At 34.2% G+C, this 20,420-nt stretch overlaps 1 protein-coding gene and 1 pseudogene across 1 annotated transcript in view; one reads left to right on the top strand and one right to left on the bottom strand.

Annotated features, from left to right (window-relative positions):
• Positions 1–20,420, top strand: part of LOC149743930 (uncharacterized) — a 213,828-nt gene that overhangs the window by 65,173 nt on the left and 128,235 nt on the right. The window lies entirely within an intron of this gene.
• Positions 9,139–14,799, bottom strand: LOC149743931 (FUN14 domain-containing protein 1 pseudogene; annotated as a pseudogene).

The following is a 20,420-nucleotide window of genomic DNA, read 5'->3' as shown; positions in this document are numbered from 1 at the left end:
TGACTTTCCACTTATTTTCACTGTCAGCCTCCTACCTCCTGGTTTGGAACTAAAAATGTTAGCAGTTGGATTTGAGTCTGAGCTGAACGTTTCTGCATATCATACAGACTGAAAACATGTCTGAAGATCAAATTGCTGCATGAGAATATGTAGAATGAGGAGAGACTATAAGCTAGAAAAAAAAATCTACTGGAATGTTCACATTTAAGAGGCAAATGGAGAAAAATTAACAAAGGTGAAAAAGAAAGAGTAGAAGAAATTTAAAGTAGGAAGTTTTCCCAAGATGTTTGTTAATGAAGAAAAGGAGAGAAACAGTATGATAATTCATGTGAGGTTTGCTAATAAGCAGGATTTTGGTTAATTTGATGAGACAAACATGAGCAACTGCTGACGAGGAGGATTCTTTTTGAAGGAGAAATATGGAGGAATTTCTGAAATATGGAGGAATAAATATTCCAAGATTGAGTCATTGTAAAATGTCTCTCTTTAAGGAATGATGTCGGATCTATATGATTGATATCTGACTGACATTTTACAACATTTCCATGTATGGAACAGTATGGATCATTGACCGAATAAGTTGTTCCAACTTTAAACAGAAAGTTTTCTTAGTCCTACCAGTTCATAGAGATCATATTACTCATCTCTACTCCACTGAAGAAAGCCATTGCCAATATTTGCATATCTAAAGGATTATTTGACCATATGCCTCTCTTATAACCCTAAGCTTGCTCTCCTCCAAAAAATGGCAAGATTATTTCTCCAATTAATTAATTGATAAATTTGTCAGCTTCTCTCTTTTTCTTCTCCTTTTGTTCTCTTCAATTCCCAAAACTGTGCCATCTGCTATGCACAAAAAATTTTGCTAATATTAGCTATCTACTACTGGTGGCTACTTATGCATAGCTACTCTCCAAAAATTTCATGCTAAGCCATGCCAAGGATACATTTATATATTTTTTTAATTTGCTTTGCAAGTGTATTCAATATGTCCTTATTGTTAAATAAAGTGGACATTTTTCAACCCTCATTTTCTTTGGACTCTGAAAATTTTTCATATCTATCGCATAACATTTTCATAGTTATATATGTACTTCCAATGCTGCCCATATTACTCAGTTTTGTGTTCTGGATTCTCCTTCCCTAACTGTATTCCAATGCTGAGGTTGCTCATCTAACCTTGAGACATCTCTTCTTAAGAAAGTCATACATTCCCAGATGTTTAAATGGTGATGATAGTGACGGCAATAATAGCTAACATTCGTGAATATGTATAAAACTCTAGACGTATGACAAGTGTCTTGCATATAATATCTCATTGAATTTCCACAATAATCCTCTAAGATCAATGTCAAGAGGTGCCACTGCAATCCCGCTTTTGCAGGTGAAGAAACTGAGGTATAATCCTTTGATTAGGAAAATTGTTTGTAAATGGTCAAGCTTTTAAACCCAATTTATCTAGTACCTCTGCTTGTCTATAAGCCCATTGTACTCAGATACTTTCTTTATAGCCCAGAAATCTTATTTTTTCTACTTGGTAATATCTTGCAGACAATTGGACAGCTCCACTCAAATCTTACTTGTCCCAAACTTAACTTGTGATATTATTCCATCAAAATCTCTCCTATTCCTGAATCTCTTTCTTAGTAAATGGATTGACATTCCATTAATACAGTTATCGCGCAAGACACCTTTGCCCACCTGTCACAAAGCACCAAAAATTCTTTATTCTCCCTCCTACATTATTTATTTTCTCCATTTCTACTGTCACCTCTTTCCAGCTGCCACTGTCTTTCTGTTAACTGCTGAAATGACCCTTAACTTGTTGATCTGAATTCCTTTTTTTTTTCTTGCTTTCCAATCCAGTATTCAGACTGCAAAGGAAACAGTTTACAGAAACACGAACTCATCCTACTGTTATCACATGTAAGGTATTTCCACAATTTCTCTTTTCTACTTAATAAAACTGCAAACTAAGAATAATTTCAGGTTTTTTTTTTTTTCTTGATATGATCCCTTCCTACTCTTTTAAGCTCATTCCATAGCAGTCTCTTCCTCTCTTTATATTCATGTTGAACTTTCTTTTTCAGGAGGCCTGGGCTCTAGAAAGTTTTTCATCTGTTAGGAAAGTCTTTGCTTGCTTCCAAATGCACCTTACCCTGTGTTGTGTTATACCTCCATGTGGTATATTTTCTTGGCATATTTTGACTTTGCTTAGAAGAGAGTAGGAAATTTGCCACGTGTTCAAGACACAACTTGTTTCAGCCCAATACTAGAAAATGTGCAATTTCCATGCGTATGTAAAGTAGGGAGGAAATACATGGCTAGCCTAAGGTAAATTGGACAAAACAATTACAAAGTAAACTGACAGAAAGAGGGCCGAACACTGATCTCCCCAGTTCTTTGTAGGAGGAGTGTATTTTTCTCTTGACCATATGTTTTCATAGATGTTAATGATGTGCTTTCCCTTGTTCTTCTTCTCTTCATCCTTCACCTCCTCTGTCTTCTCTTTCTTCTCCATTTCTTCTTATTTTCCATTTGAACTAATTTCTTTAAAAAATTCACGACATTTCTCTTCAATATATGTAGAGGAAATCTGAAATTCATTGAGAAAGAATTTAGGGACATTGAAATAGCTCCCACCACTCGCACTGGAGGTCTCAATACAAAGAACTTATCTGATATCAATGGATTTTTAATGTTTTGTATGAAAATTAAAAACTTGATTCTCTCCATGCCCTTTTCCCTTTATCTGTCTTCAATTTCTACAGAAGAGTGAATCTATGAAGATTTCTCTTTAGTCTCTGATATTAGTTTCATTTCACTCACATTTGTGTTTGGCTATGCTCATCACTTTACAAATTATTGTCATTAATTAAATTTTATTTCGTGTAAAATAATATACAATGATATTTTTATTTCTTTTACTTTAACTTTCCCACCTCCTCTTGCCGTACACTGTAAGATACTCTCTCATTCTACCCATTATGCCAACAATATATTCTTCCAAAGTCTTAATGGAAAAATGTATCATTAAAACACTTTATTACCGTTATGCAAAAAACACTGTAGGACCTTAAGCAACAAGCCACTATACGTAGTCTTCATACTGAATTAAGCTGCATTTTGACAGGAAAAAATAAAAGAAAAAGAATTTCCTTAAGATAGCGAGAGATGTCGTTCCCTTCAGACCTGCTCTACAGTTTTCAGTGGGGAAGGATTTTATTCTCCAGCATGGACTTTGACATTCTTTCTACACCAGCTTTTCAGTTGAGATGATAGTACTAGATGTTTGGGGAAGTAAGTTTACTGATGGGAAATACATTTATATGCAAACCTATGCCTCCCCCCAGCCCCGCCTCATTACATTAAAGAAAATCTCACTAAAAGGGGCTTTTTGGCAAAGAGTAAGGAAAATTCTGGTTTTTGATCATCAAACTTGATATATTGATCAATATTTGAAAAGACAGCTTAAATGATTCAAAATTTGCATATGTTTATACAGGATACGTACCTCACCTTTGGCACTCAAAGTGACAGTTAAGGAGATTAGCAAAGAATAAGTGCTTGGAATGCAGTTAAATGCAGCATAAGTGGATCCTTTTCTATAACAGTTTTAATGGTTACTTAACCTACATATGACTCCATTTCTCCTACAGAAAAATAGGGATAATATTGATCATTCGTAAAACTTTTTAATATGTTACCCCATTAATCTCCTATTGTTTTGTATAACCCAGAGAGAGAAGAGCTCTAGACAAAATACAGAGGCTGTGATGCTGGCACTCAATTTTAGATACAGAAACTGATATACCCAAAGGCTTGAGCTATTGCAATTTAAAGCTGTTACAGGAGTTGCAATCTTTCACAACAAGCTGAAACTAAATAACCTGGACTTTTGCCTCACTAAGTTACTTAAAAATATAATACATTAGTATATAAGGACACACCAAAGCAATCAATATTTTATGAAATTGCTGGACTGTAATATGGATTTTGAACAGTATTAATGTTAAATGCATTAACTTTAATGAGGAACTTAGAAATGGTCTCTTAATAACCTTATTGGGATAGGACTACTTTTAAATGGCTTTTACTTTGTCCTTGGAATTCATATGATGCATGTGACAGTGGCTTGTTTAGTGTTAACAGAGGATTAGATGAAGGAAATTAATTAAAGCTTCCTAGCAACATTTTCCCCTTGAGCTATTCAGTATGCTAAAGTGGTGTGACAGGGTACCATCCTTTCTCTAAATCTACTCATTAAATAACTCAATTGAGTTTAAACACACATCCTTTTTTTAAAAAATTAGACCATAATTTTTCTCCTTGTCTTTCTAACCTGACCCCTTCGAGCCGCTGCCACCTCTGTGATTTGTAATTACCTTTTAGCTTCTAATAATAGGATGGTCACAAAGTGTGTCCATGTGTTTCAGAGTCCACCAATTCACTTCTTGAGACCTGTCTTCAATTGAGATGACAAATTTAAATAGGTTAGGGACATTTGTTTAACTAATCCCCTGGACAAATAAGTATCTAGAATGATTTCCTATATTAGATGAAATACAAGTCTATAAATCTTTTTAAACACTGCTCATGCCGCACTTGAATACTTGGAATAATAATCATTTTTCAATTTTATGTTTTAGAAATAAATAGATCTATTTCGGCTTTAAATTCTCACAAATTGTGATTTTCTCTGTTTTTAAGACATTGTTATAAATGTATTAATTCTTAGCTATTAAAAACTATTACTTATAATACAAAATAAAAATAATATTTACCAGTATTTATTGTTTGTGGATTTTTTTTTGTGTGTGTGTGGATTTTTTGATGATAGCTATTTTGACTGGTGTGAGGTAATATCTCATTGTATCGATAGTTTTGATCTGCATTTCTCTAATAATTAGCAATTTGAATATCTTTTCATGTGCCTCTTGGCCATCTGTATATCTTCTTTGGGGAAATATCTATTTAGGTCTTCTGTGCATTTTTTGTTTGGGTTGTTTGTTTTGATGATATTAAACCACATGAGTTGCTTGTAAATTTTGCAGACTAATCCCTTGTTGGTCACATCATTTGCAAATATTTTCTCCCATTCTGTGGGTTGTCTTTTCATTTTGTTTATGGTTTCCTTTGCTGTGCAAAAACTTTTGAATTTAATTAGGTCCCATTTCTTTATTTTTGTTTTTATTTCCATTACTCTGGGAGACGGATCGAAAAAGATATTGCTGCAATTTATGTCAGAGAGTGTTCTGCCTATGTTTTCCTTTAAGAGTTTTATAGTTTATGGTCTCACATTTAGGTCTTTAATCTATTTTGACCTTATTTTTGTGTATGGCATTAAAGAATGTTCTAATTTCATTTTTTTACATGTAGCTGTCCAGTTTTCCTAGCACCATTTATTGAAGACACTGTCTTTCCCCCATTGTATAGTCTTGCCTCCTTTGTCGTAGATTAATTGACCATAGGTGTGTGGGTTTATTTCTGGGCTTTCTATCCTATTCCATTGTCCTATATTTCTATTTTTGTGCCAGTACCATACTGTTTTGATGACTATAGATTTGTAGTATAATCTGAAGTCAGGGAGCCTGATTCCTCCAGCACCGTTTTTCTTTCTCTAGATTGCTTTGGCTATTCAGGGTCTTTTGTGTCTCCATACAAATTTTAAAATCCACAAACAATAAATGCTGGAGAGGGTGTGGAGAGAAGGGAACCCTCCTACACTTTTGGTGGGAATGTGAATTGGTACAGCCACTATGGAAAACAGTATGAAGTTTCCTTAAAAAACTAAAAATAGAGCTACCATATGATCTTGCAATCTCACTCCTGGGCATACATCCAGAGAAGAACATGGTCTGAAAGGATATATGCACCCTAATGTTCATTGCAGCACTGTTTGCAATAGCCAAGACATGGAAACAACCTAAATGTCCATCGACAGAGGAATGGATAAAGAAGATGTTGTACGTATATACAATGGAATATTACTCAGCCATTAAAAAGAATGAAATCATGCCATTTGCAACAACATGGGTGGACCTAGAGATTGTCATACTGAGTGAAGTAAGTCAGACAGAGAAAGAGAAATATTGTATTATATACCTTATATGCGAAATCTAAAAACAAATGAGACAAATGAACTTATTTACAAAATAGAAACAGACTCACAGACTTAGAGAACAAACTTATGGCTACCGGGGGGAAGGGTGGGGGGAAGGAATGGTTAGGGAGTGTGGGATTGACATGTACACACTGCTGTATTTAAAATGGATAACCAACAAGGACCTACTGTATAGCACAGGGAAATCTGCTCAATATTATGTAACAACCTAAAAGGGAAAAGAATTTGAAAAAGAATAGATACATGTATATGTATAACTGAACCACTTTGCTGTACACCTGAAACTAACACAACATTGTTAATCAACTATACTCCAGGGAATTCTCTCATGGCCCAGTGGTTAGGGCTCTGCACTTTCACTGACTAGGGCCGGGTTCAATCCCTTGTCAGGGAACTAAAATCCCACAAGCCGCATGGTGTGGCAAAAAAACAAAACAAAACAAAAAACTATACTCCAATATTAAATGAAAAGTTAAAAAAAAATATTCACAAAGGAAAACTTTATCTTCTTGGAAAAAAGGGAACATTTGACTATAACAATGACATATGAAAAGTAAAGTAGAATATAATATATCTTTTGAGTTGTATTAAATTTGATGTTTTCAGGTAAACAAGTACAAAATCCAGAGTTCCTTATTTTCTAATCTCGGTCAAATAAAAAGCTCAAGCTTTAAAATGTTATGATACCTCCTCTTTTGATGTCAGGGATGAAGATAAAAAGCTATCCCTCTAAAATTAGGGTTAGACTGTGCAGTCTTTCTTCTTTTTCTCATCAAGATATTATTCTTCTACACACAATTTCGATGAGGAAAACCAACCTGGATAAAGGAACATGACTTCTGTTTAAAATAATTATTTAGGAAATCAGAAATAGATGGTCAATAGCATGGTTGAATTAATAACACTCTGTTCAAAATAGAAATAAAATGTGTTCACACAGATAAATATAACTGTATTTTAAATATCAATATTATAATTAAACATGTACTCTATGTGCACACAGGCACATGTGCACTTTCATACACACACACACACACACACACACACAAGGACTGTTTATCCAAATTGTTAACGTACTTTGCTGATTGCATTGTGGTAATAACTCTGAGAAAGCCAGTGTTATTATTCCTCATTAAATTGGACTATATCATCTGAAAGTAAAAAACATAAAGCTGATCACATTGACAAATTTTACTAATTTAAAAACATTGATACACCAATATAAAAAGCCACTGTTTATATGGTTAGCACATTTGTTAATCCATTATTTTAATCATTATAGGATTGACAGTTTCATTCTTCTGCAAGCCAGACACATTCGATTTTTGAATCAACCGTTCTAATAACTCAGATGTCTAAGATTAAACATTTAAAATAAGTTACAATGCAAATTTGACCAAGTGAAATGCATTTGGTGTGTTTCAGGATCATAACAATTAAGAGATGATAGCTATTGTTCTAAAATAAAATTCTATGAATGTAATATTTAATGAGATTCAGAAATATTATAACACATTCACGTAAAATTTTACTCCATCATTAGTGAGAAGCATAGTAATTCAACTGTCTTAAAGCATGTACATAACATTTTATTGCAGAAAGGATCAGAAACTTTTAAATTCTCACTGTGCATTGTAATGAAAGTTGTATTTACCTAACTAAAAATGTGAACTGCAAAATTGCAAGATTTCCTGTAGGAAAATATAATACCAGTTTCTTTGTGGAGTTTTTGATACATTGGTAAAGAGTATAATTACAATTGCAAACAATTATTTTGCTTGGACATTAAAAATAAAATAGTTTACCTAAATAGCAAATAATAGGAGTTTTGTCTTAATTAAATCACCTAGAAGTTCTGTCCTTGTAGTGTCTTTTTTTTTTTTTTTTTTTTGTGGTACGCGGGCCTCTCACCGTTGTGGCCTCTCCCGTTGCGGAGCACAGGCTCCGGACGCGCAGGCTCAGCGGCCACGGCTCACGGGCCTAGCCGCCCCGCGGCATGTGAGATCTTCCCGCACCGGGGCACGAGCTCGTGTCCCCTGCATTGGCAAGCGGACTCTCAACCACTGCGCCACCAGGGAAGCCCTCCTTGTAGTGTCTTTTAAATAGAATGAATCTCAAAATAATTCCAATGAATAAAGATAATGTCTTATGACATTCAAGTGCACCATTTCTAGTAAAATTCAGGTAATACGTTGGCAGCTGGTAGGAAGCTCCAAACACAGAAGTATTTCCACAGGGTTTGTTTAGATTTAGGTGGATTTCCTACAGTCACTGCGATTTTAATTCATCAGTCCTCTACAGTGGGATTTCTGAATATATAATCTGTACAGCATTTTCATCAGAATCAGCAGGAGTGCTTATTTCAAATGTGAATTCCTAGGTCCCATCAGAGACCAAATGAATCAAAATCTAGGTGGCAGAGCATGCATTTGCATTTTAATGATTTGTCCAAGTGATCCTCATGCACATTAAGTTTGAGAACGCATGTGCACCCTTAAATCCAAGTAAAGAATGTATGAAATATATATCAAGTAGTTCACAGAGTTGTTCGGTGAGCAAATGCTGTAAAATAAAACAAATAGTTTATATAATCTGACAATTATAACCTATTTCACAAACTTTAAGTACAAATGAGGAAGATTAAAAGGCTCAGAGTGTGCCAAGGTCACAGACCTCTTAGCCTTGGTGATTTTCAAGCTTGCCTGAAGAGTCCCCAGGAGGACTACAGGTACACTATAGATAACAATGTCACAATACAATCTACTGAATGAGAATCTCTTGGGGCAGAGGTCTGATAATCATTACGTTTAGCTATCTAGTCTGGTGACAGTTATCATTAAGGAAGTTTGGAATATACTTCCTTGAGCATTCCCAGGCTGACACTACAAAACACTCATAATAATCTGAATTGCTAGTGTGGCATTATAGCCTTAGTTAGCCCAATCACTTTAATTTATGTCTCTAATATCTATTAACACCCTATATGCCATTACTTTTTACTTCAAAGGATTGGCTTAATACCGACATCTTATTACTGTTTTTACCTAGGATTGTTTTTAATGAATTATCATTAATGTACTCAATATTTGTACAATCTAATCTGTGAGCTGTCTGATATAATTTTCCTACATGAATTTTCAAAAGTTTCACTGCAGGGCTCCCCTGGTGGCGCAGTGGTTGAGAGTCCGCCTGCCGGTGCAGGGGACACGGGTTCGTGCCCCGGTCCGGGAAGATCCCACATGCCGCGGAGCGGCTGGGCCCGTGAGCCATGGCCGCTGAGCCTGCGCGTCCGGAGCCTGTGCTCCGCAGCGGGAGAGGCTGCAACAGTGAGAGGCCCGTGTACCGCAAAAAAAAAAAAAAAAAAAAAAAAAGTTTCACTGCATGTACAAATGCATTAATAGCATTTGTATTGAGAGTAGTTAGGGGAAATTGTCATATCTTATAATTTGACGAGGTGTGATCAGTAGTGATTTTTTCTCTAAATATTCACTTCCATATATTTTTCTATATATTTTCTATAAATTCAATATCTTGAAATATGTGTATATATTATGGCATGAGACAAACAAGCTTAGAAATGACTACTCTTATCAACACTCACATAAGTATATTGATTCAAGGCTTATAATTTTAAAAACGTCATAATGAATACAAGTGAAAACAGAAAAAGTAAAATCAGTCATCTCTCAGTTAAGAAAACATTTATACAACTGTTTAAAAATAACTGTAAAATTCAGTTGTATATATTCATTACTATACATGTAAAACCAAAAACTCAGTTCCTTAAAGGATTCTCCTTCAAGAATAATCTGTAGTTTAGAGTGGCTTAAATGTCCAGCTTCCTTGCCTGTTCTTTGCCAGTGTTTTCTGTGCTGGGAAGCAGAGAATGCAAAGGGCAGCACCGTATTCTGGTCCTGCAAGAGAAACAGAATGGTAAGATTTGGGAGATACAAGGTGCACTAATTATGTCACAGAGACTAGAACAGCAGTGATTTTCCCCCCATTATTAGTATTTTATATCAGTAGAATCTATTTAATATATTCAATAATTCTATTATTTCTAAGACCTTCCACAAAAGGGCATTACAATCCTTTTAGTTTATTGCAAACATATATATTTTTTAAAGTGGATTCACTTTATTTATTTTTTGGCTGCGCTGCAGGATTTGTCAGAAGACAAACAGTAAGTTGTGAGCTCCATTTTGCCCAACTACTTTTTTCTTCACACCCTGGAGAATCTGGTGTCTGGAACTGTAGAGACATCATCATGTTACCACCCCTTCTCCTCTCAGGTTGAATCCACTGTGACAGAACACTCATGTCCTTAAGAGGCAAGGCCTAGCAAATAGCCTCTCACAAATCCACTGAACATCACAATGTCCTGTTTGATAAATTCTGTTGCTGCTTCAATTATATTGCTGATTTCAGGTGCTGCTTTATTTGCTCATTTCTGAATCAGGTCTTCCTGCTTTCTTTATATCTTTTATCAACTCTGTCTCAGTTGATTTGCACATAGTTACTTTGACTGGTAAATCTGAAGAAGATGGCCAGCAGCCTACTGTTGCTGTAAGTTTTCCAACTTTCTGGAACAAAAATCCTGCACAATGGCCAGTGCAATCTGGATGGCTACTGAGTATTGTTCTACCGGAAGTGCCAAACTATGGCCAAACATAGATTCTACCAGCGGTGTCTTCATGTATACTGAGTTAGGTCCAATATGAATCATCATCACTTTCATATTCAGGTGAGAGAGATCCCATCTAGACTGGCCTGGCCTTGGAATCCAGAACCAAGTGAAGAGGACTCAGCTGTCAAACGGGGGCAAAGAGGGCCTGGGGTTGGAAGAAAGGGTCATAGATGCAGAAGTAAGCACTTCATGAAAACTAAGCAAATGGTATTTCTAGGTAAATCAGTCTTTCTGTGCTGGACTAATTAAAAGAACTTCACAGCTCTCTATCCCCAAGCTTTCTCACCCTCTGGAATTGAGGGCTTTTACTGCTTCCCCCATTATTTTTTTAATTAAGTAATGAATAGTATTTTATTATTATTATTATTTTTGGCTGCATGGTATGGCATACGTGATCTTTCCTCCCTGACCAGGGATTGAACCTGTGCTCCCTGAAGTAGAAGCATGGAGTCTTCACCACTGGACCCCCAAGTAAGTCCCTGAAGAGTATTTTATAGATAAGAAAACTTTAGCCTCAGCAGGGTAAATTTGAGGACAGTTCCAATAGCTAGTTTCCCAGAGATGCCCTTGAAGTGGTCCTTACAGTTTTTGCAAACTAGAATACCTGATAGTGTTTATCAGCGCAACACGTCAGGTGCAGTGTAAAGGTATGGGTACTGAAAAAGTAATATTGACCCTAACTATGCATTCACGCACAGGCATTTACAGATTTTTACCCAGGCTTTGAATTAAAAGATAGATTCTCTGAGTCTGATCAATGTCAGCCTCTTGAGATGCACTAAAATGAAATTCAGAAAAAGTTGAATAACTTAAACTACTCTGGAGTTACAGACAACTGAAGTAGAAAGCCTCTTAAGCAATGTGAGAGAAGAAAAAAAGGGGCAAAAATCTACCTACTAGCTTGGGTTGTAGAACTCATGTTTTTAGGAGTTGGGAGAAAAGAAACTTTGGAGCAGGTGTTTCATGTGACAGATCATTAGATCTGTTATCTAGGTCTGTATTAGATCTGTATAGTATCTATTGAGATACTACAGATGAGGAAAGATGTTAAGTGTATTTGCTTTGTATCATCAATGGAGATTTTTTGCTGCCTCTGAAAGCTTGCTGTCAAGATTTAATTTAATATTTAATTAATTTCCTCTCTGCCGATCTGTGATTTCCCTTAATGCCATTTCCTTTTCTAGAGAGATCACAGATTACTGTAAATTATTTGTGTTCAGTGAGGATGGGCATAACGGTAGTAATAATGAGAACAAGAATAGTGACTGGCCATTTATACATAAAATGAATTCTGTTAGAAACACCTATAAATATTGTACCAGCGTTATTAATTGGCTTAATAAGATCAATTGGCATAATAAGATCTAAGTTGTTTATTATAAATAAAATGAATAAAAATTCACTAGTCAGCAATAGATATTAGTATTTTTCTTTTTTAAAAATCTCTTCTTTGCTAGCCCTAAATGCTTTATTTCTTAGGGGTCTAATATTGACTTCACTAGTCTTAGTGGAGTTACCAGCTTGTGGCTGAATCACGCTCACTCTAGTATTCAGACATGGTTTGACACATCTAAATTAGGGTGAGGAAGATTATTCCAGAATATCGAGGCTCTCTTTTGTCAGGAATTGGGGGATGGGGACTTATTCTGAATAAAGAGGAAGTGAAGACTGGAAAGGTTACTTGGTCAACAGAGAGAAAAGATTAGCCTGAAAATAGAAACTGTCATTCCCAACGTTCTCAAGCTCAGACTGCATCAACATATGAATACTTGGCACTAAGTAAATGGTTATAAAAAAACACATCTAATTCCCAGTCTGTAATCTACCAGTGACATTAAAAAATAAGATACCACCACTGGTGATGATGTAAGTGTTGTTTTCGAGAAGGGCTGCTAGCACAGCTTATGATAGCATCTTAATAAACAAAATATTAGTTTTGAGTTGTAATGAGGATTAAAACTTAGATTGAGAATCAAGCTTCTCTGCATATATGTATGTATAAGGAAAATCTATTTTTCCTTAAAACACCTGCATTGTATCACTTTAGAGGTAAAGGATGGTTTTCTCCCTTCTTAAATCTCCTCTTGATAAATATATTTTCATTGGAAGATGTTTTAAGTAGTCCCTCATCTAAGTGGAAAGATTACAGGTACCATAACAGGGAATCTTCAAGAATATAAGGAAAATATTTTAGTCCGAATCAGTTCTTACATGAGATGATATCAAGTCACTAGCTAATTTCTAGAAAGAATAAATGCCATGGGCATAGAAAAATAGGAACTGATGAATAAGAAAGGCAATCTTCATCAAGGTTTGTTTCTTGGAATATGTATAGCTAGAGCCTGTATGACACTTTTCGTTTTATTTTAATTGCTAATACAATTTTTCTATATTTTAAAAATTGATATTGTTCATATTAAGAACATTTATTTGAAATGTCTTACAAAGCATTCTAACACATCCTGAAACAGTGTAGTTTTTCTTTAGCTGCTGTACTACCTCTCTACCCTCCCTCAATAAAACACACAAAACACCTTACTACAACCTTAATACTTTAAAATATTTTTAAAAACTCTAAAATTACAGCGCAAATAATTATTTAACCAATAAAAATAACATTATTTTATGAGACTCATTTTAGGGAGTATTAGTTATTACCTTGTAATTCTACATTTTTTCTCATTCTTCCCTTCCATTTTATTTCCGCTCCTCTTTTAGCATACCTTCATACGTCTGTCATCATTTTGCTCACGAGAAAAAAAGGTGGCATTTTTAAATATCAAGTAATATGTGTTATAGCTTTGCTAAACATTTCACCACCAGTTTGTTGCAAGAGATTTATAAATCAGATTTTCATTAAAAAGGAGAAAGAATCAACACCATATGTTGTGCTAAATCCTATGCAGCTGCTGCTACAGCAGCTTAATGTGTGAACTAGAAGGCATTCAGTACTCTGTGTGATATACAGGACTGTAACTTCTTTCAAATGTTGTGATTTTTTTTTAATATTAAGATTAAAATCTAAGAAAACATGGTAAAATGGAATAACTTAGAAGTGTTAACATTTATTTTATAGAAAAGAGAGTTGCTAAATGGGTATCTATAACTGAAATTAAAATACCCAAGTACTCTTGAAATTGAAATAGAAAAGCAGGCTCAAACAAAAATGTTGTATATTAATGCAGCTCCTCTTGTAATCTGACCTTCATTGCAATGTACTTTTGCCTAAATATCCATCTAGTTGGCATTTTTATTACAATTCTGCAAATGGAAAGAGAGCAAATGAACCATTTACTGCCTTTATTTTCTAAGTATAATCATGTTTCTGTTTTCCATTCAATGATAGCCAACTCTTTTCCACTCCAACATAAAACATTCTTGAGTGTTAATGATCAGTTATGGTAAGAGGTTGATATCGTACCCCATGCTCATTTATATTACAATGTACAGAATGTCAGAATCAGTTATTTATAAACTTTAGTTGAGAGGTCAGGAAATAATACCCTAATGTAAAACTGTGCATATTTTAAATAATATTTATGGGCCAACCACATATGAGATATAAACACTACCCTACATATACATCTTAAATTTATTAGATTTGAAGTAACAACACTGAAGGAGGAAAATCATTTTTAAAAGCACCATAAAGCAAGACAGTAATTTTCTTCTTAAGTGTGCTTTTTTTAGATTTGTTTTTTATTGGGGTAATGTCAGTTTATGACATTATGTAAGTTCCATGTGTACAACATGGTATTATCTACTTCTGCATACTTTTCAACATGTTCACCACCAAAAATGTAGTTTCTGTCCATCACCATACAGCTGATCCCATTAAATGTGCATCTGCACATGGAAATTACATGCTTCTCTTTCATTGAAAAGAAACACCTCATGATAATGATGATTAATTTTCCTATGTTAATATAAATTTGCATTATTTCTGCATGTATCATGATAGAACAGAATGAGTTCATGAATTAGTGTGAAAAAATATTTCCTTGCTATAGAAATAAGACAGGTGGCTATTTTCCATCTAGTATAAGGACATTATAAGAGCAATCTATAGACCAATATTCTTAATGAATATAGACAAAGAATGTTCAAAAAATACTTGGAAAAAATGCATCCAACAATATATAAAAAATGAATATATATATTCATTTATATATATAAAATGAATCCAAAAAATGAATATATATATTCATTTATATATATAAAATGAATCCAAATATATAAAAAATGAATCCAACAATATATAAAAATAAGTATATACGGCTAAATGGGCTTCATCCAGAGAATGCATTGGCAGTTTTATACGTAAAAACTATCGATATAATATACTCTATTTAAATGACACACAGCACATGATCATCTCTGATACTGATATAGTCGGATATTCACAGTATATTCTCTATTTAATGCCTACTAGGATGACTAAAGTCAAAAGGACAGATCATAAAACTAGCTGGCCAGGATGTTGAGAAATTGGTGGTAGGAATGTAAAATGATACAGACTCCATGGGAAATAGTTCAGCTGTTTCTCAAAATGTTAAAAATAGAGTTACCATATAATCCAGAAATTCCCCTCCTCGGTATTTTCATATGTATATACCTATGAATAATAAAAACATATATCTACCATAACTTCTCTTCACTTTTTCACAGCAGCATGGTTTATTAATAGACAAAAAGTAGAAATAATCTAAATGTCCATCAACTGATAAATGAGCAAATAAAATGTGTTATATCCATACAATGAAATATTATTCATTGTAAGAATTAAGTAATGATACATGCTACAATATAGAAAAACCTTGTAAATTTTATTCCAGATATAAAAAGACATCCACAAATAGGACATATTGTATGAGTCCATTTATACAGCATAATTAAATTAGTAATTCACAAAAAGGGGCATATTAAAATATTCAAGTGAATTAGAAAATATTCAACTAAACAATTCACTTACAAATAACACTTGGGACAAAAAAATACTCAGGAAAATAGAAAATATTTTAATGAGTAAATATGGAAACACAGTAGATCAAAATTTGTTCAATAGAGCTAAAACAGTCTTGAGATATGTGTCTTTAAGTATTTATATTAGAAAAAAAAGAATTATGAATACAATGACTTAAATTATTCCCTTAAGATGCTGGAAAAAGAAAATCAAATTAAACCCAAAGAAAGTAGAAGAGAGAAAATTAGAAAGGTAAGAGTTGAAATTAATAAAATAAGATAATTGTACCTATAATAATTAACAATAATAATTAGATTAAAATTTTAAAGAGAAAATGTAATAAAATAAAAATCTATGAACTCAAAATAAATTTCATTAATTGATTTCTATGATAGACTATTGATGGAATTCTCATCTTCATTTGTGTTCTTCCATCTCTGATGTTTCACCTTCTTTTAAAAGCTTACATAATTAGGTCAGCCACACAAGAATAATCTCCCTTCTGCATAACACACAGTTAGCTTATTAGTAAACTAATCACAGAAGTGATATCCCATTATATTCCAGACTACACCCACAGTCAAGAGAAGGAGATTATATAAGTCATTTACACTACAGTGCAGGGATCTTAGGGGAATATCTTAGAATCTTCTCTATCACATGATTAGAATATACAGACATGAGGGAATTCCCTGGTGGTCCAGTGGTTAGGACTCTGGGCTTCCACTGCAGGGGGCCTGGGTTCAATCCCTGGTCAGGGAACTAAAATCCTGACAGTCACATGGCACAGCCAAAAAAAACAAAAACAACAACAACAAAAAAACAGGTATGAATTACCATGATTAGTTGTGTACTTATTTTGTGTGCTATTTCCATAGTTTACATTAATCATTAAAAAATTATTTTTAAGTATTCTTGAAGCATTAAAAATGAGCTACTGGGCTTCCCTGGTGGTGCAGTTGTTGAGAGTCCGCCTGCTGATGCAGGGGACGCGGGTTTGTGCCCCGGTCCGGGAAGATCCCACATGTCATGGAGCGGCTGGGCCCGTGAGCCATGGCCGCTGAGCCTGCGCGTCTGGAGCCTGTGCTCCACAACGGGAGAGGCCCCAGCAGTGAGAGGCCCGTGTACTGAAAAAAAAAAAAAAAAAAATGAGCTACTGTTCTAGGGGGTACACTAATTTTGTTAAACATTTTAGTCTAGAAGCCTCCTTCATCTTTGCTTCTGGTAGCAACTCCCAAAGGAAATAACTATCCTGATTTCTGACAATATAGATTATTTCTCTCAGGCAATTTTGAAAATCAGTTCTGGAATTAGTCTTTCCAGTTTTTATCTTTACATCTTTCCTTCTTTTCCATTGCTTCAAAATTGACATCTCATCCTCCTCCCACAAACAATAACAACAACAACAAAATATATATATTTCCTTAGAGAAACCGAATGATTCTTAGAATTAGGAGGGGAGCAATGTTATTTACCAGCAGAGTGTTACAACGATCTGCCCCAGCGCCCTTCCTTACCCCAGCATGCATTTCATTAAGAGTTTGCTATGTCAAATAAGTACAAAAATATTGAGAGCGCAGATAGCATGTGGAAGGTCATCGTTGTTGCTTGTTTATTTTTCTGCACTTGTTGCCTTTTCTACTGATATAGAGAAACTGACAGAAAAATCTTGTCTCTAACACCATTTACATGTTTACAAATTTGATGATAAGCTTAATTTTATAATAAATACTATTTTTTCTTGAGTTTCCATCTACATGCCACTCAACAGCATTTGGCCTTTACTTCATATTTTCAGAGGAGTCATTATTACTAAATTTTGTGGGTTTTAATATGTTCCTTTGACATCCATAAATCTAGCTTCAATAATAAACATTAGAAAGAGGCAGATGGAAAAAAACAAAAGAATAAATTTTAAAAATTGAAAAAGAGCAAAAAGTTGCAAAATAGGGAAAATAAGAAAGGTCTATACTGCCTGAAAAATATCAGTTGTATTTGAGTGTTATTAATGTCATAGTAGATATTTTACGTATTGATTAATTTAATTCATGACTAAAATTAATAATTTTTTATCTTCTCAAATATCCTGGTGTTCCACTGGGCTTATCAAAACCCAGTATTTATTTTACTATTCCTAAATCCAGGCATTAAAAATTACAAGTTAATTCTGTTAAAAATGTGTCCTTATATCTTGTTAATGGTTATTTAGGAGGCTTTACAACATGAAATTTTATGTTAATACTAAAATAGATTTCTACTATGTGAAGATACCCAAATTTAGTGCAGTGCACAAAGTTTTATGAGATATTTCCTGTTATGCTCTGCCAATATATACAGTTTATGATTTTTAATTTATTTTTCATGATATTTATGATTTTTTATTCATTTAAAACATTTTTCCTTTTCAATTTGATTAGTTTTACAGCTATTCACTAGTCTCTTCTCAATCTTTCTCCCTTTCATTCATTCTTTCTTTCTTTCCTCTTTTTAATTTCCTGACTATGTCATTATTGCAATTTTTCATTTTGATCTTGTAGTCTATTTGGCCATACAAACTCTAGAGCTTCTCATAGGAGTGAATGAAACCTCTATTTCAACTACATCAAGGTTCAAACTCTCATTGTTTCCTTTCCTTTATGGCAATTGTGACTAAGAGCACCGTCTGATACATCTCATGCAAATAAATGTCTCCAATTTGGTTTCCAGAGGACCTCAATCCAGCACCGTTTTTAATACATCAACTCCTTTCTTCCTATCTAACCTCTATCTTCCTATCCAACCTTCCTATCTAGCACAGATCATTGCTGTTCCTGACAACCAAACTTGCACTCTCTACTTCACGCTTCACCAGTTCTCACTGACAATCATTACGAAATTGAAAATGGGTACAAGGACATCATGTCTTTGCAGAAAGAATGCACATACCTCCAGCAGATGTTCCACTTGGAGCAGAGAGAAGGCAGGAGAGTCACTGTGAAACCATCCTCCCTAGTTCATTTTCTACAAATGAACACGTAAGAGGCTTCCAACTGTTAAATGCTTAAATCTAGTGGTATGAAGCCAAAATGGTGCAAGAAGTAATGCCTGCATCCCACCCACGTCTTTAAAAAACACTAAAAAGCTGGAATGGATAATAAATTCACAAATTTAAATGATAAAAAACTTAAAGAGGTTCACTTTATATCACGCTTGTGTCATTTGGAAGCAGAGTGAAAATCTACAATGACATATTTGAACTCAGAGAATTTCTACAGAATCTGCTTTCATATATCCTCTTCTGAATTACATTTTGCATTAGGTTCCCATAGAAATCCTGAAATTTATAGTTTTATTACAATTGGTTTTTATGACCTTTACTATTCTATCTAACTGATTTATAAATAAGGAAACATTTTTAAACAAGTGCTATTGTGTTAAAATAATGTCAATGTATTTAATTAAAATTTAAATGAAAGAAAACATCCACCCTCTAGAAAATCCTTCTACAATTTTTCCTTAAATTCCAGGTCACCATGCATCACACAGTGGATGAGGTAGTAAAAAGAGAATATCAAGAATTGAAATATTTAAGCATAAGCAATTCAGAATTTGCAAGAAAATTCTTAAGCAACCTTTAGAGTAAAATATATGGTTTGAATTAGTTGAGCATATTAGAAACGGTTGCCCATGTGAGGCATAAAATGAGGAAAGGAATAGTTGCCGATATGAATAAAGTGTGTGTGTGTGTGTGTGTGTGTGTGTGTGTGTGTAGAAGGAGATACAAGGGGAGGAGTAGTATTGATAAAGATGACTTAACTAAAGGTGTTGGTTTGCATAGTTATAAGAAATAAGCATGACTCTGAAAAGAACTCATTCTGCTAGTTACAGAAAAGTCTTAGATGCCTAAGGGATTTAGTTTGATGACAGAGGTACTACAAAATAAAGGCATTTTGTGAAACAAATTAAAGCAGGAACACAAGCCCAGAGTAGAGCAATGGAAGGTACTGGATGTAAGTGGACACTGAAGTAGAAATTGAAGACTTCAAGTCTGGGCAGAGGGCAGACTGGGCATGATCTACAGATGCAAAAGAAAAGTCTAGGGTAAGAAGAGGCACAAGAGCAATAGAAAGACAGCTTTTTGTTTATGACTATTAAATTTGTGTGGTTGGGAGAAAATGAAAGTGGAGATACCTTGAAGGTAGCTTTGAATAGATAATTAGAGAAACAAAAAATTAGAGCACTGGTTGTTAATATGAGGTTTGTGGCCACAAACGTGATAGTTAAAGCATAAAAGTAGATGAGCAATTTGGGAGAAGTATTCATTGAGGAGGATGGAGCTGTGAGCTTAGACTATCCTTTGGACAATAAACTCAGAAAAAAATGTCATATACACTACTGAACAGAAACTTGCTTACTAGTGAAAAATCTGTGCCATAGCAAACCTCCCCAAGTCTGCACTAAAGAAAATAAATGGTTTAAACACTTTTACTACTTGCCTGCCGTATGTTATTAATTGCACTGACTGAGTGACTACTTGTGCAACTGCTATAAAGTGAACTAAATTTCAGGAATAAAAAATATATGGCATTCATTGAGTCAAAATTAAAGTTGACTATTAAATGAAATATGTTGAAAAGCATTCATTTTAAAATGCACTTTAACTTCTG

Source organism: Delphinapterus leucas, unplaced genomic scaffold (genome assembly GCF_059928025.1).
Source record: "Delphinapterus leucas isolate spDelLeu-1000000601 "Yukka" unplaced genomic scaffold, BTC_Dleu_Yukka2 spDelLeu_asBTCV2_sq49, whole genome shotgun sequence".
Classification (NCBI taxonomy): domain Eukaryota; kingdom Metazoa; phylum Chordata; class Mammalia; order Artiodactyla; family Monodontidae; genus Delphinapterus; species Delphinapterus leucas.
Note: the sequence above shows the minus strand (reverse complement) of the source record. Positions and strands in the feature narration are given on the sequence as shown.